We start from the raw sequence: 6246 nt of genomic DNA, 5'->3' as shown, positions 1-6246 counted from the left end.
ATATCGATGTATTAATCACCCATCAACAGTTGACAGATATAATGGCAGGACCACCATTCCATTATAAAAAAAATAAATGGCTCCAAGCACTATAGGACTTAACATCTGAGGTCACCAGTCCCCTAGGTTTAGAACTACTTAAACGTAACTATCCTAGGGACATCACACACATCCATGCCCGAGGCAGGATTCGAACCTGCGACCGTAGCAGCAGTGCGGTTCCGGACTGAAGCGCCTAGAAGCGCTCGGCCATAGCGGCCGGCCCACCATTTCATTAATACTACTTCAACTTTCAAGGTCACTTAGATTCTAATAATTAAAATAACCTCTAATGCAGATTGTCAACAATAGACTCAGTTAAAGGTCAAAATCAATTTAGCAGATGCACGGGGCAGGTAGTCCAGTGGAGACTTTACAGGTTAAAGTGACTATTGGCAGTTCGGTGACTCAGAGTCGCCTGTCGCCTTCCAGTGTAGTCTTGCAGTTTGGCGACCGCTGTAAGGATCCTTAATCGAGGGTACCTTCTGTAACCGTCAGATGCGATTTCCGTTCGCAGAGTTCTTTCTTCACATGTTGAAATTCAGTTGGTGCTCTGTAGCAAATTAACTTCACGTAATCATAACAATTGCTGGCACTAAGTATCTTGATGATCTGTAAATTTTGTTTGTAATGTTGGTTTCTACTTTTCATTCGTTTGTTGTTGTGATATCTGTGCCGCTTGTTCATTGATCCTGACAGAGAACGCCTGGGATGGCAGTTTATCTGTGGCTGTTGCATTTATTGTAGATTAGGTTTGTTTTTATTTGATGCCCGTTATCAGGGATTTAGTGTTAGTGGCTTGCATGAGCAAACTTCGGAGTAGAATTGTGTGGCATTGCTGGGAGGAGCAATTTAAATTTCTCAGGAGTAGAAAATTGAGTCCATGCTCACAAGAAGTAAGGCACGTATGCTCCAAAGAAGTGAGCATGTTCGAATCTCATCACAAATGGATCAGTGTCAAACCGGTAGCATTGAGTAGGAGAAAGTTGTGGAGAATTCTCAGACGCGTGTAGTAGCTGACCTTGTGGATATGACGAACGCCGAATTTACTGATTATGTCGAGGTACTTCAGTCAGACGAAGAAAGCGAAGGTGAAACCGCAGCACATCGCCAAATAGAATCTCCAGGCATGGCAAGACGTACCGTGAGCGAGAGTACCTGATCAGACTCACGAACAAAACGTCACAGAGCGATGGAATCGCATTCGTCTAGTCCTGGAGATATTAGCAGAGGATCTCAATTTGAGGCCCTCATTCGATTTATGAAGGAAGCGGAGAACAAGAGGCAGGAACCGGAGAAGAAGTGGTAGGAGAGAGACAAGGATGAGGGTCATAATCACTAAGGAGACGAAGCAGATACGAAAGGTAGCAGAACAGTTTGTTGAAAGTATAGATCAGGTTAAGAAGAAAGTTTCGGGTATTAAATAAGAGGTAAGAAGCTTGAAGGAGACATTAACTGAGACGCGAGAGGCCGCGAATGAGGCAAAACACGAAGTCAGGACGGTAAGATTAATAGCCAAAGGTGCACGCAAGAACAAGTAAAAGAGGCCTAAACCGAGATGTGCAAAACAAAAACGTTTCTCGGCACGCTCCAAATACGTGAAAGAAGGATCGTCCAGGAAACGTAGGAAAAAATTAGCGAAAACGTGAAGTGCATCTAGCAGATCGAGATCAAACAGGTAGAAATATCATAGGTGAAAGAAGAGCAGACTCGAATCACAGCACAGCAAAACAGCAAGCACGTCAGCGGGTTGTGGAGTTAGAATCACAGTCTGCAACGGCAGCATTTCCCAATGATCAGGGAAGGAGAGAAGAGTATATATTACGAAATTTCGATGCGCAGCTTGGGGCTACTTCACCAGCAAAAAGACAAATGGCGCAGGGGAATACACCCCTAGCGCTAGGGCGCACGTCAGAGCGCGCGTCGTCGAAGACGCAAAATATGGCAGAAATCGAACCAGAATACAATTGTGCACTCTCCGCAGAAAGGTGACATTACTCCATGAGTCTGACGACACAAAAGGTCGTATTAACAATGCACGAGGATCGTTTGGACACCGATTTATAGAGACCCGTGCTGCAGATATGAGAGAAAATTCGTTCGTAGCAAATGTCGAACCAATGGACCACAAATATTTCTTATCTAGTAGAAATTTCGGAACTTACAAACAGAATAACAATACATTACATCAAAAAAATTGGATAGCCCAGTACGATAAAGTGACACCGAAATTGTGGCCGCTGAAATAGAAGCCTGAACTTACCTGCGAACTTTTAGAGAGACTGATTGCTGAACATATGCGCAGTGTTTGCTGAGAGCTGTCGCTCACATAATGACGCGTTCCACAACACATAATGGTTGCGAGAGGTGCAAGGAAGAATCAAGCAGGAGACTGTGCTGGGCAAAGATCTAGAAGCGACAGGATTCCGTAGTCGCTAATTAAGAAGAATCGGTTTTCGGACCACCCATACAGTACAAGAGAATTGCGACGCACTGTTACGTTAAATTACAACCGAAATACCAACATTTCCTCATGGGAAGGTGCAACGATTCTATTGAATCCTTCGAGAGCGCGCTACGCGAATTATACTGGGTCAAAGAGATACAAAATGTGAGAGACATAAAGAGAAACAATGACTGCAGTTGGTGAGGTTCGTCAGCAAGGAACGACAACGGACGAAATGGAGGAAATTATCGAGCACAGGCAAATAACAACAATTCGGACTATAGAGGGAGTAACCAGCCACCGTCGGAGAACAGAGGTAGACGAAGCAGTTACAACGAACGGCAAAAAGGTAACTGGAGAGAACAACGAAGACCAAATCAGTTCCAGCGGGAGACTGGAGAACCACAGCAGCAAAGAAACAACTGGGAGAACAACAGCCAATGGCAGCATGAAAGCCAACAAAATCATGGTATCCATATTAGGCAATCCAACCCGTCACAGGGGAAACGAAGCAGAAGCTTAGTTAGAAACCAACACTCAGCTGCTGCGGACACCTCAAAATTAGATCGCAGGAACAATCGGAACGAGGAACATCAACATGCTAGAATATAAAGATACAAGAGTACTTTTGCACGAGGAAAAAAAAGTTATAAGACGACCGGACCTACATCCTATTATTCACGTCACCCTAGGCAACATACCTCACCGGAACTGTGGACGATGGAAGCCACGTAACGGCCGTCTCGGAGTCTCCGTACAAGAGATGCACTGCAAATCACCCATAGCCAGCACTCACTGGCGCAATGAGAGGAAGGCACACGGAGGTGCAGATTCAAACCTGGTTGGTTGGCGTTCAAGTGACTTTTGTAAACAAACTTTCTGGTCGTCCCTTCGCTGGCAATTGAAATAGTATTCTCATGGATTTGAAACTTCCTGGCAGATTAAAACTGTGTGCCCGACCGAGACTCGAACTCGGGACCTTTGCCTTTCGCGGGCAAGTGCTCTACCATCTGAGCTACCGAAATCTCATGGATTTCCTGAACAAACATCTGGCCGTAATCGACGTGACAAGGAGAGCTCACATTGCAAAAAGATGTTGCCAAGAAATGTACATTTGCTGATCACTCAATACAGGCACAAATTTCTAGCGAATGCCTCAACTTAAACTACAACACAAGACGGGAGGAAGATAGTAATCAATTTTGGCGTGATGAGTGTTATCGCACCGCGCAGTAAGATCAACAAACTCGTAGGGAGGTGCTCAATACGACTGCTAACATTTCAGAGAATTTAGAAAACATTTCAATGAATGACAAGGAAGACCTGGAAGAAACTTTACTTGAAAACGTGGATGTTTTTCTGCCGACACCGAGGGCTGTCCCTAATTTTGAACATTTGTTGACGTTCATCTTACACCCTCCTTTCAAGACACTGCCAATTACCTTCAACTGCTCCAAAAATGGCTCTGAGCACTATGGGTCTTAACAGCTAAGGTCATCAGTCCCCTAGAACCTAGAACTACTTAAACCTAACTAACCTAAGGACATCACACACATCCATGCCCGAGGCAGGATTCGAACCTGCGACCGTAGCGATCGCGCGGTACCAGACTGAAGCGCCTAGAACCGCTCGGCCACTCCGGCCGGCATGTCTCATACATCTTACTCAATAGATGGAAGAGTTTTGTGAAAGCCTGCTCTCCCAAGGCTATCAGTAGCTCTATTCGAATGTTGTCTACTCCTGGGGCCTTGATTCGACTAAGTCTTTTATTGCTTTGTCAGATTCTTCACGCCTGCATGATATTAAATAGGTGGCGTTTGAGAATTAAATCACCATGGAAGGACATCAGCACGAAGCAAGACAAGAACCCAGGCCTGCTTGCTTTGAAAGAATGTTAAAGGACAGGACGGAAACTGAGCTCAGGCAATGCTAACCATTGTTGAAGGGAATCTTGTTCTTTCGCAGTGAAGGTGAAGGAGCGCCCTGAGATGTTTGCATTCCAAATGAACTTGTGAACAATGTTATCTGGCACACTCATCTTAGCTATGTACATTTTGGAACCAGGAAATGCTACTTGAAATAAGTGCACTGTGCCACTTTAAAAATATGGGCAACAAATTCGGAAGGTTTTGGTGGTGTACGAAGCCTGTCAGTAATCAAAGTATCCTATGAGGACAATTCCGGCACTTCTGCATCCCAACCAAACTAAAATATCTCGCTGCAATCGATTTAATGGTCCTGGTATTAGCGGTGCTGACATCCATGTATGTCACCTTAACCCCTTGAAAAAGGCAACAACAAAGATATTGTACTGAGCCTTCTCCAAAGATTTCCTCACCCAGGTAGGCCATTTAGATAGGATTATATCCGACAATCTATCCCAGTTCCGGTCAGAGAAATGGAAAGCTTTTTAAGGGAACACAGGATTAAACCAATATACGCATCCATACGGCATCCCCAGTCGTCCTCATCAGAAAAAATAATGAACAGCCTGGAAACGCTTTGCCATACATACTGCGCGAAAGGACATTCCACCTGGGATGTTTTCCTATGCAACTTCCAGGGCGTTATAAACATGTTGCCACAATGGAGTCACTAAGACAGCATCATGACTGTTCTCAAGAACAGGCAACCCAGAGATCTAACCCGTGAAGTCGTAGACTTCCCCCCGAGAACCCGAGAGCAACATGAGGAATTTGTTGACCTGGCACTCAGGAGGTTGCGTGAGGCGGGAGTGGAAAGGAAGGAGATCTAGAATAGAAAGGCATGCGTAAGAGAATTATGCTTTGGTAAATACGTTTTGGTTAAAAGTTTCTGTCTGTCTAACAAGCAGAAACAGTTGTGCCAAAAATTCTACCATGTGTACAGTGGACCTGTCCGAATCCGTAGGATCGCTCACATAAACACAATGACACTAAACCTGGAAGTCGAGGAAATCTCTGGTTATTCACCATATCTGTCATGTGAAACCATTTACAGAACAGGTGTTTGTAGTAGTTCAGTTATGTTAGAATCAGTCTGTACATAGATCATCACGGAATTAGCAAATTCTCGATGATATTGTGTAATGTGGTCTACATTATTCATTTATAGAATTTTTGAAATTGATTTATTTGTATAGTCATTTATTAGCTAATGGTAAGACTCCTTGAGGAACGTGTTCAAATGAGGTGCGTGGTAGTTACATTACCTTATCAGCGCTTTCACCGCTGTCTCAGGATTGTATAGAAATTCGTCGTAAGTGACGGCGCTTTTTATTAACTGACACCTTTCTGTGGCTTGATAGCCTCTGCACGTTGACTGAACTGAGCTCAGGGGCCCAGACTGCTGATGCTCCTACGTCAAATGCTGAGTGAAGGGCGCCCCTCACTCTGGTGCAACCTTGCTGCACCTTGATGCTTCACCCAGTCCAGAGAGCATTTGTGTGTGTTTAGTGCCATATTCTATCAGTGGGTATTTATAAATGTAACATGTCTCCCCAGGGATCCTTGTGGAAGGAGCAGTAGGATGATTCACGTTTCAGACATTCATGTAATACAGTATATTTTCTTGTGAAAGTAATTTTTTACAGCTAATGTAGGGTACATACTTTGTGAAGTGTTGGTTGAGTAACTGAAGGAGAGTGGTTGCCAAACGTATTGGAGGTAGAAGAAACAATATTACACTGCCCTAGGAAATAAGCGCAACAGATGACATAGGTTATTTACTACTTTAGATTTTGAGAATGAGTATGTTTCTTAAGTTATGATTATTGTCCATTT

Source organism: Schistocerca piceifrons, chromosome 3, assembly GCF_021461385.2.
Source record: "Schistocerca piceifrons isolate TAMUIC-IGC-003096 chromosome 3, iqSchPice1.1, whole genome shotgun sequence".
Lineage (NCBI taxonomy): Eukaryota > Metazoa > Arthropoda > Insecta > Orthoptera > Acrididae > Schistocerca > Schistocerca piceifrons.
This window is presented reverse-complemented; position numbering follows the sequence as displayed.